Here is a 19,897-nt window from a genome sequence, read left to right as displayed (position 1 = left end):
AAGCATTAGTTAAAAATTTACTACGAGCCTTACTTCTTGCTCGGATAAACTAACCATAAGAAAATACCAAGCTTATACAAATATATGAATTTCAAAGTGAGTTGTTTTGTATGGCGCTTTATGGATTCAGGTTCCGAGCTGCCAAATAAGCCATAAAAGAGTATCACAATGCCAATTTTTCGGAAAGTTTAAAATTTGAAATCAGAAAAATAATTCAAAACCTTTACGTTAAAAATAACACATCCGACCATCTCTGAAACCAAGGGCCAATTGCCTCCTTCCATGGATGTTTATATCCTTGATTAAAATTAGAAAATAAGATGAGAAAAAAAATTGAAGCAGCCTGCCCCGTGTGAGGATCGAACTCACGACCTTCAGATTATGAGACTGACGCGCTGCCTACTGCGCTAACGAGGCCGCTGAAAAACGAAGAGAACAAAAGTAGCATATCAAACTATTTACACCGATTAACCTTTGAACTTGTCTTTACTTGTTCTGAATATATTTCAGGGGGTATAATTCAGATGTATTTATAACGAATGAAACTTATTTCAATGCACACCGTTATTGCTAACACCACCATCCCCAAAACGTTGCATAACAGAACAAAAGAATGCCTTAGGCATTCTAAACTAATCTGTACAAATTAATTAATGTAAAAATTAAAACGAAAATAAATTAAACTAAACAAAACATCATTTGAAAGATACCAAGAAAAATTGAACACATTTGAACAAATGTAAACAGATTGATCGCATTTACTTTTATCTATTCTCTACACCCCCCCCCCCCCCTCCCGCCCTCAATCTTAGTGTCTTTCTCTTCCTATCTCCCCTAATCTTTCTAAGGTATTAATAAAAATGGAAAAAGGGAATATTAATGTAACGGAATTGTATAAATAAAGTATAAATTAGTGTATGAATTTATGAAAGAGAGAAAGAAAGAATGAATGTATAAATGAATTAACGAATAATTTATTGATTGATCGATTAGATAATGGATAAACTTATATATATATATATATATATATATATATATATATATATATATATTAAATAATAATGATAATAATAATATATGTTGCTGTGCAAAATACGTAGGCAAAATTACACGTCTCCAATCGCTTTTTCTAGGTGGAGATAGAGTGGTAGGTAAATGGTAGATGGATGGATGGATGAATGAATCAATTTTAATTCTAAGTAATTAATTGATAAACGAATTTTTAAAAATGAAGAGTTTAGTTGCAAAAGGGCTTAGGTCCACTTTGGACCATTCTGAGAAAAACCATGTTTTTTATTCTCACTTACTGCAATATTCTTATGAGAAACTAAATTGTTATGATGTACTACCCTATCATGTGGACATAAAATTGGGTATAAAAGAAATCTACCTGTCTTCATTTTTTTTCTATAAATTCTTTTAAAAATTATCACTGTGGACCTAAGCCCTTTTGCAAGTGAAATGAATCCAATCTATTTTTATTAAAAAAGTGATTTTTCTTTGCCACTTTTTTCATGTTTTCATGTAAATTTCAAATTTTCTTTGTTTTCATCAAAGCGACTAAAAATTTAGAGGTTTTGAGACAGAAAACAATAAAATTTAAGAACAATGGACCTAACAAATGAGCTCTTCAGAAGAGTTTGTTTGCAAAAGGGGTTAGGTCCACTCCAAGAAAATCTTTTTTTTTTAATTCTCCTATATTGCATATTCTTATGCGAAACTAAATTTTCAAGATTCCCTACCATGACAACATAAAATTGGGTATAAAAGAAATCTACCTTTATTCATATTTTTTTAAATATTCTTTTCCAAAAAAATTCGGTGTGGACCTAATTCCTTTTGCAACTAAACTAAAATGGACCTAACCCCTTTTTTAAAAAAAGGTGATTTTTCTTTGCCATTTTTTATCACGTTTAAATAGGAATTTCAACTTTTCTTTGGTATCATCTTATAGAGCTACTAAAAATCTATACATTGAGACCAAAAAATCAAATTTGATGAAAAATAGACCTAACCCCTTTTGCAAGTGAGCTCTTCATATAATGAATCGATAGATGGATGAATGAATGAATTAAATGAAGTGAGTGAATAGTGAAATGAGCAAATACAGAAATAAGTACGAGATGAATAGGTTAATTGCTTGGTAGACTAATCTTCCAAGCAATCTATACTGGGAAAAATGAATATATCACATGACAAAATTAATGCTTCATCAAGGTAATCAATGTATACATTCGTGAATACGTATATTTTATTAATTAATTTGTCATTCATTCATAAATTTCAAGACGAAAATATCAATATATGCATATGACACGAAATCAGTGCTTAAGTGCGTTGATATTTCCCTTTAAGAATTATACAGAAAGATATATCAGATCCAAGGCGAAAGAATACTATACCGTCACGTACGCCCTTAAACGCTTTAAAAAGATTTAGCGGTTAAAATGATGACGGAATTAATACAACCGTGAAATTGATGGAGCCAAATGATTGCGTTTGAAATAGATATTCATTTATAATTCATTATTCTTTTGCTTGCTCATGATGAAAAAAAAATGATAACTCAGGGTTGTACGCCCCATTTAGTCTCCAAACGCGAACTGAAACTAAATAGTCCTAACATTATAAACAATATCCAGTACATTCTCTATCTATACATTTTTTAATCAATTCTGTCAACACCATCGGAGCTCGTTGCAGAAAGAAAAAGCCACTTTTAAAATGGAAAGTTCACCCTGACAAAAAAGTTTCTTGAAAAAAATAAAAATATTGACGAAGGTTCGAGGATTGATTATCATTTGATTATCTGTATTTATACTTTGCTATTTTGTTATTTGTTGTGTTATCTATTTTTTGAGGGGCCCACATTGTACAAGCATTGCTTTTTAGTGGGTCCCTCCATTTTCATCTTAATTTAATTTCTATTAAAAAATAGTATACTTATTTAAAACCTACAATGTGTTGCCCAAATTGTCTAATTTTTTTTTCTTTACAACATATGTATCATTATTTTCTTTTTTTTGCAACGTATACAAATATTTATGTTTATATATGGTATACAATTCATGTATGTACAATTGATGGAAGTGAAATAAATAAATTTGAATTGAATTTGAATTTGAATTTGAAATCCACCAAAGAATAACAAGTTATAAGAATATTTAGTTATAAAGTTATAATGTTATGAAAATATAAGTATTTGATTTGTGACGTCATAATTATATGCGAGCGGTTTCCTACATATCGTATATGATTAAAAAAGGCAAGTGAAATGCAATTTTCTGATAAAATTGTTTGTCTTATTGTTCCTTCAGTATATCAATAGACAAATCTTTTCACATCCACTACTAAACAAAATAATAAGTCATCACCAACAATTAAAAGATAAAATTTTGCATTACATAATTATTACATAACATAATAGGACTGCTGCTCCTATTTGACGACACTTAACATTTTTTTATAATAGATTTATTAATATTCGATGGATTTTCCGCAAGCCTTCACCAGTAGTACTTTTTATTATTTTTGTGCTATTTTTCCAACAAACTTTTGGTCAGGATGGACTTTCCATTTGATTGGTCGAATTTGAAGTTGCGTTTGGTTTTAGCAACTGCGTTTGATTCAAATTGTTCATATAACGTACGTGACCAGGGCACCGTAACACAATAAGGTTAGCGATATATCGCTAAATGAAATGACCTATCAATATCATCCTTGCATACGCATTTTGCTCTGCAGTCTGATTGGGAACCAATCAGAATCATTCTTTCAAATAAGCGATTAATCACTAACCTTTGTGTTACTGGGTCCTGATCATCAAATTATTGTGTACTTGCCTTATTTTCCCACAAATCAAAAATGAAACCATCGTCATGGTTGGCTAAATACACCGGCCTAGGGGGTTGCAGATGCCCTAACATTTCCACAGCATAAACAAAAGAAAAATAGGGAAAATAGAGAAGAAAAAAAAACAAGGCAGAGGAACAACAAAAAGGAGGAAGACGAGTAAATAAAATAATATAAGGGGATGACTTGAAAAATCGAGAAATATCTTTCATGCCACTTTATAAAATTTCCGTTCGCGCTTTGCGCTCGTATAGCATGCTCGATAGGACACACTGTACATATCCTGCTCAACTTGGCTAGTATGGAGTTTAAAATATCAAGTTTTGAAGTCAATATACAAAAACATATTTCAACTCGGACATCGAGCTTTCATTCCTTTTTAATTTACAAATTGATTTTCAAAAAGTGCTCTTTAAAATGTCCGTTTTATTGTCTGAGATTAAACATTTTAAGCTCGCGCTGCGCATTTGCCAAGTATCTATTCTCTTTATGCATGTTATGTATTCCATAAAGTTCACAAATAGACCTATTCAGGTTTTATTGACAAAACCAGCTAGCGCTGCGCTTGCGTTTTGATTGGTGAGTAAATTGTATAATTTATATATCAAACTACTTAAAATCCTAATTTCTTAAAAGTTTATCAAAAATTTCGGCTCGCGATTTGCGCTCGCATTAATTGTTCAAAATATTTTAAACCACGCAACCTATTCATAATTAAAAAAGTTCTTAAAATGTCAAATTTGGGGCATTAATGTCAACATATTTCGCGCTCTCATTAAGCCTATAAGATCCATGAATAAAACTATAACATTTTCATGAATTCATAATTTAATTGTTCCTTTTTATCAGAAAGAAATATCAGAATATCAAACATTTTCAACTCGCACTTCGCGCTCGCATGATAAAAAAATGTTTTTAAAATGTCCAGATTCAAGGTCTAAGTCTAAAACACTCGAGTGCATGTTTATTGAGATACACAGTTGGTGCTTTATTTATAACGTGCTTAAATTATGCAGTGTCAGATCAGAAATATCCAAAATTTTCTGCTCGCGAATGTGGGAAGATCAATACCAAATAACCCATCCTTTTCATGATATGTAAAACATGAATAAAGTGTCCCGTTTTTAGGTCTAAATCTCAATTTTTTCCGCTCGCGCTTCGCGCTCGCATTGTTTAGTTATATACCTATCCTGTTCACGATTATCAAAAGTGCTTAGAATGTCCATTGTTTGGGTCAAATATCAACAGATTTCAACTCGCGCTCGCATTATTTGCTTGTTGAAATATGCATCATCTTGCTGAGGATCACAAACATTGCCCAGAATGTTAAATTTTCACGACAAACTACATGAAATTTCAAAAATCTTAGCTCGCGCTTCGCTCTCGCACTATTTAGATAGGGCTCATGAGATTGTAATATATTTATGTTACTTTATAAGAATAACAAAAAACAAACAAAAATAAACTTTGAGCGGCCGATCGGGAAAAATGTGGGTGATTTTTTTTCTTTTCTCCCCCCCCCCCCCCCCCCCCACTGGCGAATGTTGAATCCGCCCCTGTTTGTGTGTTAGATCAGTTGCTCACAACCGGGAGATCATGCCCGGCCGTGTCAGACCATAGAATGTTGTTGTGTGAAGACGATCATGTCTTTAGATCAGATCATGAAGGTAACAAACAAACAAAAAAATCTCCTTTGATCAAACTTGAGTTTGACACGTATAGTACCTTTTCATTTTCCCACGCCGAAGCTTTTTAGTAAACATTACCTTAAATTCGGTGTTTTCCTGCATTTTTACCGAGATTGTATCTCTCTGTGAGAATTTGTAAAATAGTCATGACCTCAAAATCATTCTGCTGTGACATTCATTTTTTTTTTCAATATAGTCTTTGAGATATTTGATGGAGGTTTGAGTCTTGGGATTTACGTCTACATGCACTCTTCAAAATGTTGGGCAATACTGTCCACACAACAATTTCAAGAGTGTAAGACATGTAAGATGTAAAGGAAAAATATATTCTTATTGCCCCCCTCTCTCTCTCTCTCCCTCTCTCTTCCCCTCTCTTTACCATTCAATTTAAATTCAATAATATATCACTATTGTACTAATACAATTTGTTTGTAATTCAGAATGAATATATGTTTCCTTGATATCTAAATTATAGATGATCGCAAATTAATGACCATATCTGGTGGAATGGAATGCGGCCATGAAATCAAATCGATATTATTTGTTTTTTCTTAATGAAATAGATGTGTCTTAGATTTCATTTAAAAACACACACAAAGAATGCTGAAAGCATGTCGCTTTTTTTCTTCCACTCCCTAATTATTATCTTGGTTTGTTTTCCCACGCTGAGATCTTGTAAACAAGAAGAGATTTAGCTGTATCCATGCCATTCCCCGATTTTATCGGTAGTTTGGAATTCAAAGATAAATATTAATATTTTACAAGATGTCACTGCATTGAGACAAGACGCATTATTAGCAAGTTGTGAAGTAAACACTTAACAATAACAAATGACCTACACTCTTTGTACAGAAATATCATTCAATAAATGTGTCTTTCTTAAAATCAAATTTCGTTTCAAAATACTTTCCGCGATAAATGAATGTATTAAAATCAGTCTCTTCTTAAAATACCATAATGATCATACTCTACTGCTAAGTATATCCGGCAGGGGCATCGTCCGGATAGTTCAATAGAGGAGAGGGGGACGACCTCTAGATGACGTCATATTTTTTCCTCAATTTGACTTTATAGATATCCTACAGCTACACATGGCCAAGACTTTTGCTTTTTATATTCTTCTTTTCCCCTTTTCCCCCTATTTTTTTTTACCCCCATCCCTCATTCATTATCACTACTTGCAAAATCATATGGGCGATTGCCCCTTTGCCTACCCCCCCCCCCCCCCCCCGATATCTAAAATGTTTCTTGTACTTTTCAGGTTGCCAAGAACAAATTTGCAGTTTTTAAGAAAAAAAATCGATACAATATGTGGTGAGAAAGATATCTTAGCACATCAAATGCGATAGGATTCGCTCTTTACGAATGAATAACGGTTTACAAAATCATTTAAATTGCTGGATGCATCTTTTAGGGAAAAAATTGTTTCCTATAGTAATAATAACAAAAATCATCATGATAATAATAACACTACTACTATTACTACTACTACTACTAATGATAATAATACTGATGATCATAATAATAATAATAATAGTCATCATCATCATCATAATAATATTAATGATAACAATAACAATGATAATAATAACAATAATAATATTAATAATACTAACAATAATAATAATGATAATAATAGTTACATTTATATAGCGCTTAATACTATTATTTCAAGCTGCTATTATTTCAAGTTTTCAGCTTACGATAGCTGGCCTCTGCATTTAAATTCATTTGTTATTGTTTACATGAATTATGTCTATATCTATACAATTGTCACCTTTGTAATTTGATCATTATGTATGTTTGATGTTATATCATTGTTATAAATTTGTAATTATGATTTATTATTATTAATAAATGCCGAAATACCTGCTCAAAAAAAAATACTCCGTGATTCAAAGCGCTTTACCATGTTTACATTGTAGATGATTTTATAATAATAATAATAATAATAGTTGGATTTATAAAGCGCTTTTTGCCAGAGGATACAAAGCGCTGCTATTATTACCCCGGCTTTAGCTCGAGCTACCATCACCGGCGCTCAGTGCATGCAAGGAATTACTCCTGCCGGGTACCCATTCACCTCACCTGGGTCGAGTGCAGCACAGTGTGGATAAATTTCTTGCTGAAGGAAAATACGCCATGGCTACGATTCGAACACACGACCCTCTGTTTCAAAGGCGAGAGTCAGAACCACTAGACCACGACGCACCCATTATCCGGCTGAATAATGGATCCTTGCAAGCCTGCACACAATGTATGCACTCCCTTCACTCCCTGGGAGGTAGTTCCCAGACTAGGCATACACAGCAAAAACTGTGGTGTTAACCGGTGTACATAGATGACCACACCAGTTATTTTACACCGGTGTTGAATTTGTGGTGTTAGTTTTACACCTATAGGTGTCATTACAACACCTTTGGTTGTTACATTTACACGCTTTGGTGTTATGTTTAATCTCTAGGGTGTAGTTTTAACACCTCACGGTGTGGTCCTCTATTAACACCAACTGGTGTCAGTTTTAACACCGCAGTTTTTACAGTGTACTACATTAGGTTTTCACATTCTACCGGGTACCCATTTAATACCTGTGTGGAGAGGGGCAAAGTGTGGATTGACACCTTGCCAAAGGAGGCTTCGGTGTTACTTTTACCATGTTTACGTTCATTCTTAAACCTTAACCATATAACAATGATGGTAATGCAAATTAACTTGGCTAGTATTTTCACGTTCATGCACATTCATTGTTATGGATATGCTAAAGTCATAAATTATATGAACAAACGAAGTGCGTAAATGAATAAAATACCAAAATGCTTGAATTGAAATATGGACTTGCAAGATTTTAAATTATGAATGTCCGATTATACACTGTAAAAACTGTGGTGTTAAAACTGACACCAGTTGGTGTTAATAGAGGACCATACCCTGAGGTGTTAAAATTACACCCTAGAGATTGAACATGACACCAAAGAGTGTAAATGTAACATACAAAGGTGTTGTAATAACACCTATGGGTGTTAAACTAACACTGTCAATTTAACACCGGAGTAAAACAGCTGGTGTGGTCCTCTATGTACACCGGTTAACACCACAGTTTTTGCTGTGTAAGAACATGAAAAATGGGCATCATGCTTTTAAGTAAAATTCAAGCTTTCTTATTAATGTTGGTTAAAGTTTTGCCCCGTTCTTGTATTTTTGTATCAAGTAAATTAAATGAGGTCTTTCCCATATAAATTCAGTTAATTTTGTTCTCAAATAGCCCCCCCCCCCCCCCGCGAAAAAAAAGCGAAACAATAACGATAACTATATAAAATAAAATTGAATAAGAAGAATAATAGACAAAATACATAAATGAGAAAAACCCGGATCGGGTTGACTCATGAATGTGCCTCACGCCTGGCACGAACGATTTTCTTCTTCTTTTTTTCAATCAGTTTATCTTGTTTATGTTCCTAATTCATCATCCGTTCCCATAACCTTATTGGGATTCAAATGAAATCGGGAAATGCAATGCAAAAAAAAAAATTCAAATTAGGGATAACTGTCTCCAGCATCAAGTGAAGCGAAGTGAATGAAATATCAGAATGCTCGAATTAAAGGTAAATTCCAGTTCTGGTAACGATCTCAAAATGACTTTTTACAGAATCTAATATAATGACCACCCAAGTGTCTGTTTGTATGAATAAAAAATATGTGCCAAAGGATTCTCGAAGAAATTGTGTAATTGCTGAGAAATAAGCGCGGATTCGGTCACTTCCGTCGGGTCTTTATTCCAGCAATAATAATACACTGTCCCACGTGTGCCTATCTGCGTTGGCGATCTTCAGTGTGATCGTATTTCAGCTGAGATTTTATGATTTCGCAAAGTTCAGTTTATGTAACTGTACCAGATCTAGATCCACGATGATATAGTCATACTTAACCTTGGTTTTATACAGGCTTTCTCACGAAATTAGTGTTTTACTGCAACTACTTTCATTTAGCTTTAAAATATGGGCCTGCAATGTTTTAAAGATAAGTGTCCGATTATAAGAACATGAAGAACTGGCCTCGTGTTTCAAGCAAAAGTTAAGCTTTCCAAAACATTTTGGATAGTGTTTTGCCCTATAGCTGTTCCTCTAAATTTGTATAAATATATGAAGTGAATTAAATGGGGGTTCCTCCAAATAAAACTCAATTAATTTTGTTGTCAAATTGTCCCCTCCCCCCAAAAATGTAATAGAATAAAATAAGGAAATTAAATGAAATAATTATAATAATAAATGAAAATATGACAAAAATCGAATTAGGTTGAATGATGTGCCGCGTGCCAGGCACGAATCATTTTCTCTTTTTTTCAATCTTTTTTATCATGTTTTTATTCCAAATTTATCATTCATCCCCACCATTTATTGTGGTTCACATGCAATGTTCCTATTTTTTGCAATAAAAGATAAGTCTCTTTTATTGCACTGTTTGTCTGATTTTCCTTCCCCTTTCCTTTCAGGCCTTTATCAATTTCAAGCTCTAAGCTTAAGATGAAGGTCTCCCACATTTCAAAATGTATTATGTCGATATATGTATATATACAATTTTTCTGCTATTTGTTTTTATAATAAAAAAAAAGAAATTTATCAGGTATAAATATATTTCAATTAGATTGTTAGATTGTATATATGCATATGTTATTAATTATGTCATTTGCTTATTGTTATGTTATGTTAAGAAAAAAAATGATTACACTTGTACATACTTTTGTTATTGGAATGTGAAAATAAATAAATCAAATAAAATAGGGAAATACGGTGAAATAATTGTTTATTCAAAGTAGGGGAGAACAGCTTCAAGCATCAACCAATTTTTCCCCAAAGATCATGGCTATTCTGTTCATATATATTATTTACTAATGATCAGGAAACTCCCGTCAGAGATTTTAAAAGGGAAGTTCACCCTGACAAAAATTCCATTCCAACAGTATTGGTCAGGTTTTGAGGCAAATCCATCAGATCGGTGACCCGTATTACAAATTTTAGGTTTTTGATTTGTGACGTCATCGCAACTTCCGATGTTCTGTATCGTGAATTAAAAAACAAATCAATAAAATATCATTTTCCTATAGAAATTAAAGTGAGTCTTATTGTACTTTAAGTAGGACTATAATTATCAATAGACAGATTATTTCACATCCAATCCCCGAAAAAGAAAAATTTTAGGTCATCGTGGACCATACAAAACTTAAAATTTGTAAATTTTACATTACATAACAAATGGGGCAGCTGCTCGTATATGACGTCACAAATTAAAAAAGTTTAGATTTAAATAACTTTCTTAATCTTTAATGGATTTCCATCAAATCTTCATCAATATTTCTTTATTTTTGTTATTGTATATTGCAGCATTCTTTTTTTTCGTCAAGGTGAACTTCTCCTTCAAACCTCGTTCCTTTCCAAGTTCCTTGTGAGTTTTAAAAAGTTTTTAGAATGTTAAATTTTCGGGAGAGGCCCTTTGCGCTCATCATTCATGTCATTGCGCATGACTGTCTATCATTATTGTCCAAAAAACTTTTGTGGGGATACAAAAATTGTAATCTCCGCTTCCCTTTTCAGTACTATTTTCATGGAAGTATAGGCTTGTCTTTGCACACAAACAATTAACTTAATTTAATTAACTGTGCAAAATGATAATACCAATGACTGTTGTGTACAGAGAAGCCACTTCAACTACTAACTGATTTTTAAACCTGCCGTGCGTATCATAATATCTCATTTCTACTCTTCCCAATTATATGTAACACATAGAAAATTTCATTTTATGATTGTAATCGCGATTCAATGAAACACGTTCGGTCCTACTTCCTAAGGAGGTTGAGGTTTATTCACGAAAACACCAACAACAGTAACAACAATTAATAACAAGAAGAATAATAATGAAAAAAAAATAGCAATAATAATACTAATAACATGAATAATGAAATTTATAATAATCGATATAGATGTTAATATTATCCAAATGTCGGTCTTATATTTATATGTAAGACTGTATAGATGTTTGGCTATTTATGTTTCATTTCATTTTTCATTTCATTTATTGCCACAAAATTAAAATATATACAAAGCAATATACAAATACATTTTAAAATAGTGGTGGACCAAATGAAAGCTCATCAGGGTTGTTTGGATGGCCCAAAATAACATTCATAAGCGTCCATAGTAATACATGAAACATAATACATACATAATCATAAAAATACATATGGCATACGACAGGATAGGAAAGAAGAAGGAAAGAAACACTGAGGGTAAGATTATTTGTCAAGAGAAAGGGGTTGCTGAGTGTAAAGTAAATGTCGTTTGTAATTAAAGTTGAATAGTTTACATGAATAGCTATACTCAATTTAAAATCGCTTGAAATTGATATTTTGCTACATCTTGCTTTAACCACCCCCCCCCCTCTTTCTCTCTCTTTCTAATGTTCATCAGGTTCTAAATATGTTCGTATGTTTAACATTGTTTTGTTTTTGTTAAAGTACAGAATATTGGCAGATGCAAATGAGTTTCAAATTCATTCAATTTAATTCACCACGCTATAACAAACCGCTATAGTCTCAAGCAATTTCTGAACAAAAATAAACTCAAATGGGGGAAAACACTTCTTTTCCCATGAATCGTCGATCTGGAACCAACTATTCCATTCTACACATCTAATTCAAAACAAAGCTAAATAATCAGAGACTCACGATTTTTTTTTTTCATTTCCGTTTATGATTTTAATAGATATTTAAAATTGTTTTACATGTAAACATTTTTCATCGTGATCTTTTAAAACCATAGGCCTACTTTCAATATGATTTTTCTTGGTTCGATATTCATTTACTGTATTCATTTTTTTCCTTCATCACTTTATTCAATATTCAAAATCAAACAAAGGAACATAGGTGAATACACAATAAAAAGGAAATTAGCCCAGGTCATGAACTTATAAATTACATGCAGGGCAACATATGTAAATTACAGAGAAAACGATTCACAATATAAACAATAATTTTTAAAAAATATAGAAGATTAAGTTTTGAGCAGAAAAAAAAAATATATATATATATCTCATAAGTTGTGTAATAATGATACATAATAGAAAAGTGAACAATTAGCATTAAGAATGTTGATTTGCGTGTTATGGACCCCACGGAAGACCAGCGTGACTGTGCCAATCACGCTGAATGTGGGCTATCCACCGTATTTTATTGTATATAATTGTGCTTTCAATACGGAAATAAATACTACTACTACTACTACTACTTGGATTTCTTATGTAAACCATGCGTATGTTTGTTTTTTCCTATTTATTTTGCGTTTCAGGGCCTTTTGGGGGGAACAACATTATGCTGAAAGAGCCCCTGGCACAATAACATTAATGAAACAATATTAAGTTACCTTAAAAAAAAAAAATCCAATTGTAATGCAAGAACGAACAACCACTCGACGAATCTCCTTGTAATCATTAGGCAAAGAATGGCATCCATAACTTTAATTGAGTTATGCAGTTCACGTGTAAAATATATTGAAATTTTATTTGATATGTTTTCATTTTCAACCTAATAAATTACGAGCAAATTCACAAGGACAGAACAAAACCGTATCAGGACATCTACCCCCTGGACATCCACCCCCTTAGGACAAGTACCCCCTAGGACGTCTACCCACCCCCCCCCCGACAAAAATCTGACGTAAAGGGCGCTAGTCCTTGATCGTGCATGACTCTCCATTGACTGCCAATACCTAATTTTGACTGCGAGGATTCCTGTGGTGTACCTTTTTGTCATTTGCTGACAGAATAACGCATGTAGGGGCGTCGTCAGAATAATTTGATGGGGGGACGACCTATATGATTAAGACGTCAGTTCACAAGATTTATGAATTAAAAGAACCAACCCTCGTTTCCCCCTTTTTTTTCCTGATTCCATTCCCTTCTTTTTTTCTTTTCACTACTGGAAAAAAATGATAGGGGTCGTCCCTGTGACGCCCCCGTAGCGCTGCTCCTGACTGCCAGGGTGCGATTGGGCTGTTTCACGAGATCTTAATAAGCACGTGCGAATTCCGTAGCTAGATCGTGCTATAACACATCCTCAAAAATCCGAGCTGCTGGAAGAATAAAGGCGACATGTTGTTCTTTTCTGGTTTTTTCAGAGGTAAGCGTCATACTCTTTGCTATACCTTTGATTGCATGTTTCCCGACTATAATTTGTTCCTTCTTTGCATCCTTTAAAACAACGCAATTTTTTTTATAAACTACATTATTTTAAAAAATAGTCGAGGACAAATAGGCTCTTAATTTCAAGAAATAATAATAAAAAAAAAAGGAAGCAGCCTGCCCCGTGTGAGGATCGAACTCACGACCTTCAGATTATGAGACTGACGCGCTGCCTACTGCGCTAACGAGGCCGCTGAATTTCAAGAGGTAAAATTGCAGCCGTCTTCTCTCTCGCTCTCTCTCTCTCTTACGCTCACCGCTCACGATTAGTCCAGTCAATCTAGCCAGAATAGGGGGGTAACCCACCACTAATTGCAACACGGGATATTCTACTGAAAATCTTTTGAGGAAGGTCCCCTAAACAACATACTAAAAGTCCCAATAAATCCAAGCTGTGAAAATTTATGAAATTTGCATATAATGCAAATTAGCCATGAAAATTTAGAAAAAGAAGGGAAATAATCCAAAGATTACAAATTAAATGTCCAAAAAAAATTAATTTGAATGGAAATTTATGATGAATAACTGAATTCAATGTTTTTAATCAAAAATGCAAAAAATTCTATACCTCATTTACATATTATGCAAGTAAGCATCCTTATATGGAAAAAAATGTCAAGATATTGTGATTTTTCTCATATAGACTGCTTGAAAACATTTCCTTAATGTTGACATTAATATGCTACTATATCACTAAGCATGAGAATTCATCCCAATGCCTGAAAATTAATTTACATATTATGCAAATTAGCCATTTAAAAAAATAGAAAATAATCCAAAGATTGCAAATTAAATGTCCACAGCAAGTAATTTGAACAAAAGTTCATGATGAATGAATAAGTTCAATGTCTTTATTTAAAAAAAGCTAGCAAATCTGCCTCATTTGCATATTATGCAAATAAGTATCCTTATATGGAAAATGTCAAGAAATTTTTAATTTTATCACATTTATGCAGTGAAAAAATTTCAGTTTTTTCAAATTAATATGCTGCTATCACTAAGCATTCAAATCTACCCTAATATGATTTATATTCAAGGAAAAATACTGGAAATAATTATGTTCTTCGCTTCCTAAGCCGCGTTGTTAGTCTGACAAGATGATGGGATTGGCAAGAACAAATCACAGTATTTGAATTGGTGTGTAGTTTGTTAGAGCTGACAGCCCTTTCTTATATGGATGGGAACGACTTAGACTTTCTTGGAATTTCACCGTATAAAGGGAGGCCAGGAAAAGCAAACTTATGGCAGGTAAGATCTGATGAGTAGACGTAGTCTCATTAGGAAGTGTAGCAGAGATTCCGTCTGGCCTAGTAGCTTCATGCAGGTTGTTTTCTTTAACAATTTCTTCAGTAGGCTGGCTACACCTGCTTGACTAAACAATATGTTATCTGGTCATACCTGGGTCAGGACTGGGTCCCAGGACTTGTAGATCAGCGTCATCATCATCATGATCAGTGGTGAATATTACTGAAGACTAAAAAAATATGTGCCTTCCTTTAATAATGCTATTCCAATGTAGTCATAGCAATTGATTTTAAGGGTTCCCAACATGCTAATTGATACAGCCTGGATCATTGTCAATCCGGTCAACAAATTATGTATTATAGGCTTGTCTACAAACCCTCTTATCATGCTTATGGTCCTCTTTAATGCATTGTAGCAATTCTGAGCTTTACCTTACTGATGCTTTTGGAGCTCTAATATGCGCAAGCCTTCCTAGCCTTTCTCTGAAACTCTTGACATCTTTCGACACAACTTATGTCCATTGTCTCATTGAGGCAACTTGTGTCGGAAGAAGACATGGGTAACGCTGTGTTCTTGTTAAAGTCCTCTTGATCTGTTGATTGGCATCCAGTCTCCTATGCTCGGCTTGTCGGATTTCAGTACAGATAGTTGTATATTTGTCCAAAGTACATCTGCATGACACTATTAAAGTCAGCATTCCTCTAGGAGAACATCCTCAGTCGTACCATAATTACTAAAAGGTTTATTCCTCTGTATACCCTCACAGTATACCCATGAGTAAGACATTGTGACAAATAAATCCTGCAAGTGGTACACACTGTCTAATCAATGTTGGATGGTATTTGATGGTGATGTTAAGGGTGTTCCATTATGATGTGTCCTCTTGTTGGAAAGGCAATAATCTGGCTTAGTCCTCCATCCGGTTTGTTCATTGTCTCACTGAGGAATTTCTGTTTGCCATAAATATCAGGAAATTAATATTATTTGCATACGATTTGCTTAGAAACTATAGCTATAATATTTGGAGATGGTTGCCATCTTTAGGAGATTTAGCAAAGAGGAAAAAACAGAAAATGGATGCTTCATCCTGAAGCAGCAACTAGATTCAGCAAGAATGTCTAATCACGATTCCTGCATCTGAGAAAGGTGTCTATAATGCACTTTAAGCCTTCATCATGAATTTATGAATGGCTTTCATGTCGCTCGTATAGGCAAATGCCCATTGTTACTCTTATTAACCATGCCCAGAGATCTTGTGATCCAAGCAAGTACTCATATTCACCACCAAGACAAGTGGTGTGCTACAATGTCCAAATATTCGAAGCTAATTGGCTTTTATTTGTACTGGGTGTGACATCTTGTGATACAGTGATACAGTGATATTTATTTATGATCACTTGGCAATCCAGGAGCTTGCTAGCGTGGACTATACTCAGAAGAAACGTAAAGTCTCTACAAAGTAAAGAAGAGAGCAAGACTTGGATGGAAATAATGAAGCATTCAAGCAGTGGGATTCATGTAGAATGGACCCATCATTGTAAAATATGAGTGGGGTAATTACTCATGAAAAAAAGTCAATATCAACCAAGCAAAAATTGTAGGGAAGGTAATCATGGTTAATACACATAATCTACATGAGATTTCAGAGGAAAGTATCACGTATGTGTTGCTTTGAATATTTATAACATATTGGATGCTTCTTTGCATAATATGTAAATTACACTTCAGATATTAAGCTGATTATCAATGTAGTGATCACATCATATTGATCTAGACTGAAATGTTTTCATAAATGTTTTTGTGAGAAAAAAATCAAAATTTCTGGATTTGTTTTCCATATAAGGATGCTCATATATATGCAAAAGAGGTAGATTTATTTACGAGTTTTTATTTTTTTTAAATAAATTTGTAAAACTTATCATGGGCTTCAGTTCAATTCATATTGTTTTCTCCACTAGATTTCCAATATTTGGATTATTTTCCTTATTTGTAATTTAATATGGCAAATTTGCATAAAATGCAAATTTTGTGATTTTCCTAAAATATGCTTGAATATTTAAGGACTTTTAATATGGTGTTTAGGAAACCTTCTTGTAAGGTATTGCCATATTCCAATTTCAATAGATAATCTACTTGCAATTTTTGAGGGATGTATCACCAGTGTGTTTTCTTGAATATTTATAACATGTTGAATACTTTATTTGCATAATATGCAAATTACACTACAGATACCAAGATGAATACAAATATATTCAACGTCCTTACTGATAGAAGCATGTAAATTTCAACATCAATGAAATTTTCAAGCAGTTAATGAGAGAAAAATCACAATACCTTAACATTTTTCCATATACAGATATAAGGATGCTTATTTGCATATTATGCAAATGAGGTAGATTTGTTTGCACTTTTGACAAAAACATTGAATACAGTTATTCATCATGAATTTTCGCTCAAATTAAATTGTTTTGGATACTCAATTTGTAATCTTTGGGCTATTTTCCTTATTTTTCTAACTTTTTAATGGCTAATTTGCATAATATAAAAATTTCATAAATGTCCACTGTTTGGATTTCTTGGGACTTTTAGTATGTGGTTTAGGGGACCTTCCTGGAAAGCATTGCAGTGGAATGTCCGTGTTGCAAGTAGTGGTGGGTCAAACCCTATATTGACTGGACTATATTCCTTTATTTCTTTAAGCCTTTTCCCCTTTCATATATCCATTTCTTTCACAAGACATTCAAATTCAAAGTTCAATAAACATATAGGCTTATATAATTATCTTTTGATGCCAATATTTTTGCACATGACTTGTGTAAATATTTCATTTATCTTTTAATAGGTTTGAACTATCTCTGAAATTGCAATGTTCAGAATTGATCTTCATTATGTTCTAGGTTAGTGACAAAGAATAAGAGATGGGCGACATCTGGGATGAAAATCTATATTGTAATCATGTTTATGTGGTATTTACAATTGTATGTAAAAAAAAGTTTACAAATTCATCACATTAACACGAAATAAATATAAAATATAAACATAACAGTATCAAGGAATATGAGGCTGCGTGTTTTCCTGAAATTGTGATTATATCAGAATAAAATTGGGAACTCTTTTGATAATAATAATAATAGCCATTTATATAGCGCCATCTATCTAGAAATATTCTATTCCGAGGCGCGTTGTTATTATTATTATTATTACCCCGGCTTTAGCTCGAGCTGCCATTCAGCGCTCATGCATTCAACGAATTAATTAACCCATTCACCTCACCTGGGTTGAGTGCAGCACAATGTGGATAAAGTTCTTGCTGAAGGATATTACGCCATGGCTGGGATTCGAACCCACCGTGACCCTCTGTTTCAAAGTCTGAAGACTTATCCATTGGGCCACAACGCTCCACACATCTTTATCATTCAAATAGTTTTATTTCAATGTAAAACATCTAGACTATTGTCCAAATTACAACAAAGAATTGCACATTGCACAAATTATGACCTATATGTACGTAATGAAGTGAACTAGTGTTTCTTGATAATGATTTGAGATCTTATCATCTGGTACATTTCATTTGGAGATCATTGAGATCAATTATATGTTTTTTTCATACCGAAATACGGTCACACTACTCACATTATTCAGAACTAAACCCCCCCCCCCCCAAAAAAAAAAAAAAAGTTCCTTTACAAAAATTATATAAATGAAACAATAGGAAGCTTTCGAATTTACTACAGAGACACTCTCTCCAACGCATCGATTCCTTTGAACATGAAATTAAAATCACAATGGAGAGCCAAGAGGCTTTAAGTTGATAGACTGCAATAGCAGATCATCCGAAGATTTGCACCAGACGAAAACTTGCTAAATAAGTCGTTGACCAGAGTCAAGAGATTCCGATGCTCTCCCGGTCTCAGCTAGCTCTCCATTGTGATTTTGACTTGCATTTTCAAAGAAATTGGTGTGTTGTAGAGAGTGTCTCCGTAGTACTTTCGAAAATTTCGGAATATACATGGCAAGGAAGGATATGTATCGTTCTTTTTCATTCTTACGATTGAAAATGATCAAACATACATTCCGATCAGATCCAATGATGGCACTCTGTATTCTGTACATAAACGTATGGTGTCTCAGAAGATAAACCAAATGGAAATATAACGAATAAAAAGGAAAAAATAATAATACAAAAATAAAACAACAGAAAATGAATGGTACTCATTTCATTAAAGTATATCATAATAGAACATACATAAACAACTGTTCATGGACCTATTAATGTTAATGGACTCATATTCATAATAATAGAACAAATATTAACAAAATGTTAATGGACCTATTACTTACAGTCCGTGCACGTCAACACCTGCTGGTGCCCGTTTGATAAAACTTTTTACTATAACAAGTTTGCTATATAACAGTTCAAAGCTACTGAAATCATTCAATCTAATTGGCTGAAAGAAAATTTGTCATATAAATTGTGCAGTTGTCATAACATTTGTGAAACCGGAGCCTGGTCTAGTTCTGGGGCCGATTGCACGATTCAAGGGTCTTTCCAAGGACCGTCTTTCGTGTCGCCCATCTTTTATGATGCGCTATAAGCGGGGTGTTTCTGAAATTTATGATAAACAAATAAAATTCGTAAGCTTGCTTTTAAATCAAATTTTATATAATTTCATGAGATATACATCATTTTATAAACAAATATTTCGTTTATTTTAACGGACAAATGAAATATGTTTCCAGATAATTTATTTGAAACGCGTTTCACGTGGCGCATCATAAAAAATGGGCGACACGAAAGACTGTCCTTGCAAAAACCCTTTCGTGCCATCGGCCCCAGTCTGTACAAGAATTCGCTATACTCATTAAAGGTCAAGTCCACCCCA

General features: G+C 33.3%; 2 non-coding genes across 2 annotated transcripts; both read right to left on the bottom strand.

The window, feature by feature from the left end:
• Positions 1-344: 344 nt before the first annotated feature.
• TRNAM-CAU (transfer RNA methionine (anticodon CAU)) lies at positions 345-417 on the bottom strand. Its single transcript has one exon. It is a non-coding gene; the product is annotated as a tRNA-Met (tRNA).
• Positions 418-13,887: 13,470 nt separating this feature from the next.
• TRNAM-CAU (transfer RNA methionine (anticodon CAU)) lies at positions 13,888-13,960 on the bottom strand. Its single transcript has one exon. It is a non-coding gene; the product is annotated as a tRNA-Met (tRNA).
• Positions 13,961-19,897: the final 5,937 nt, after the last annotated feature.

This window comes from Lytechinus pictus, chromosome 9, assembly GCF_037042905.1.
Source record: "Lytechinus pictus isolate F3 Inbred chromosome 9, Lp3.0, whole genome shotgun sequence".
Classification (NCBI taxonomy): domain Eukaryota; kingdom Metazoa; phylum Echinodermata; class Echinoidea; order Temnopleuroida; family Toxopneustidae; genus Lytechinus; species Lytechinus pictus.
This window is presented reverse-complemented; position numbering and strand designations above follow the sequence as displayed.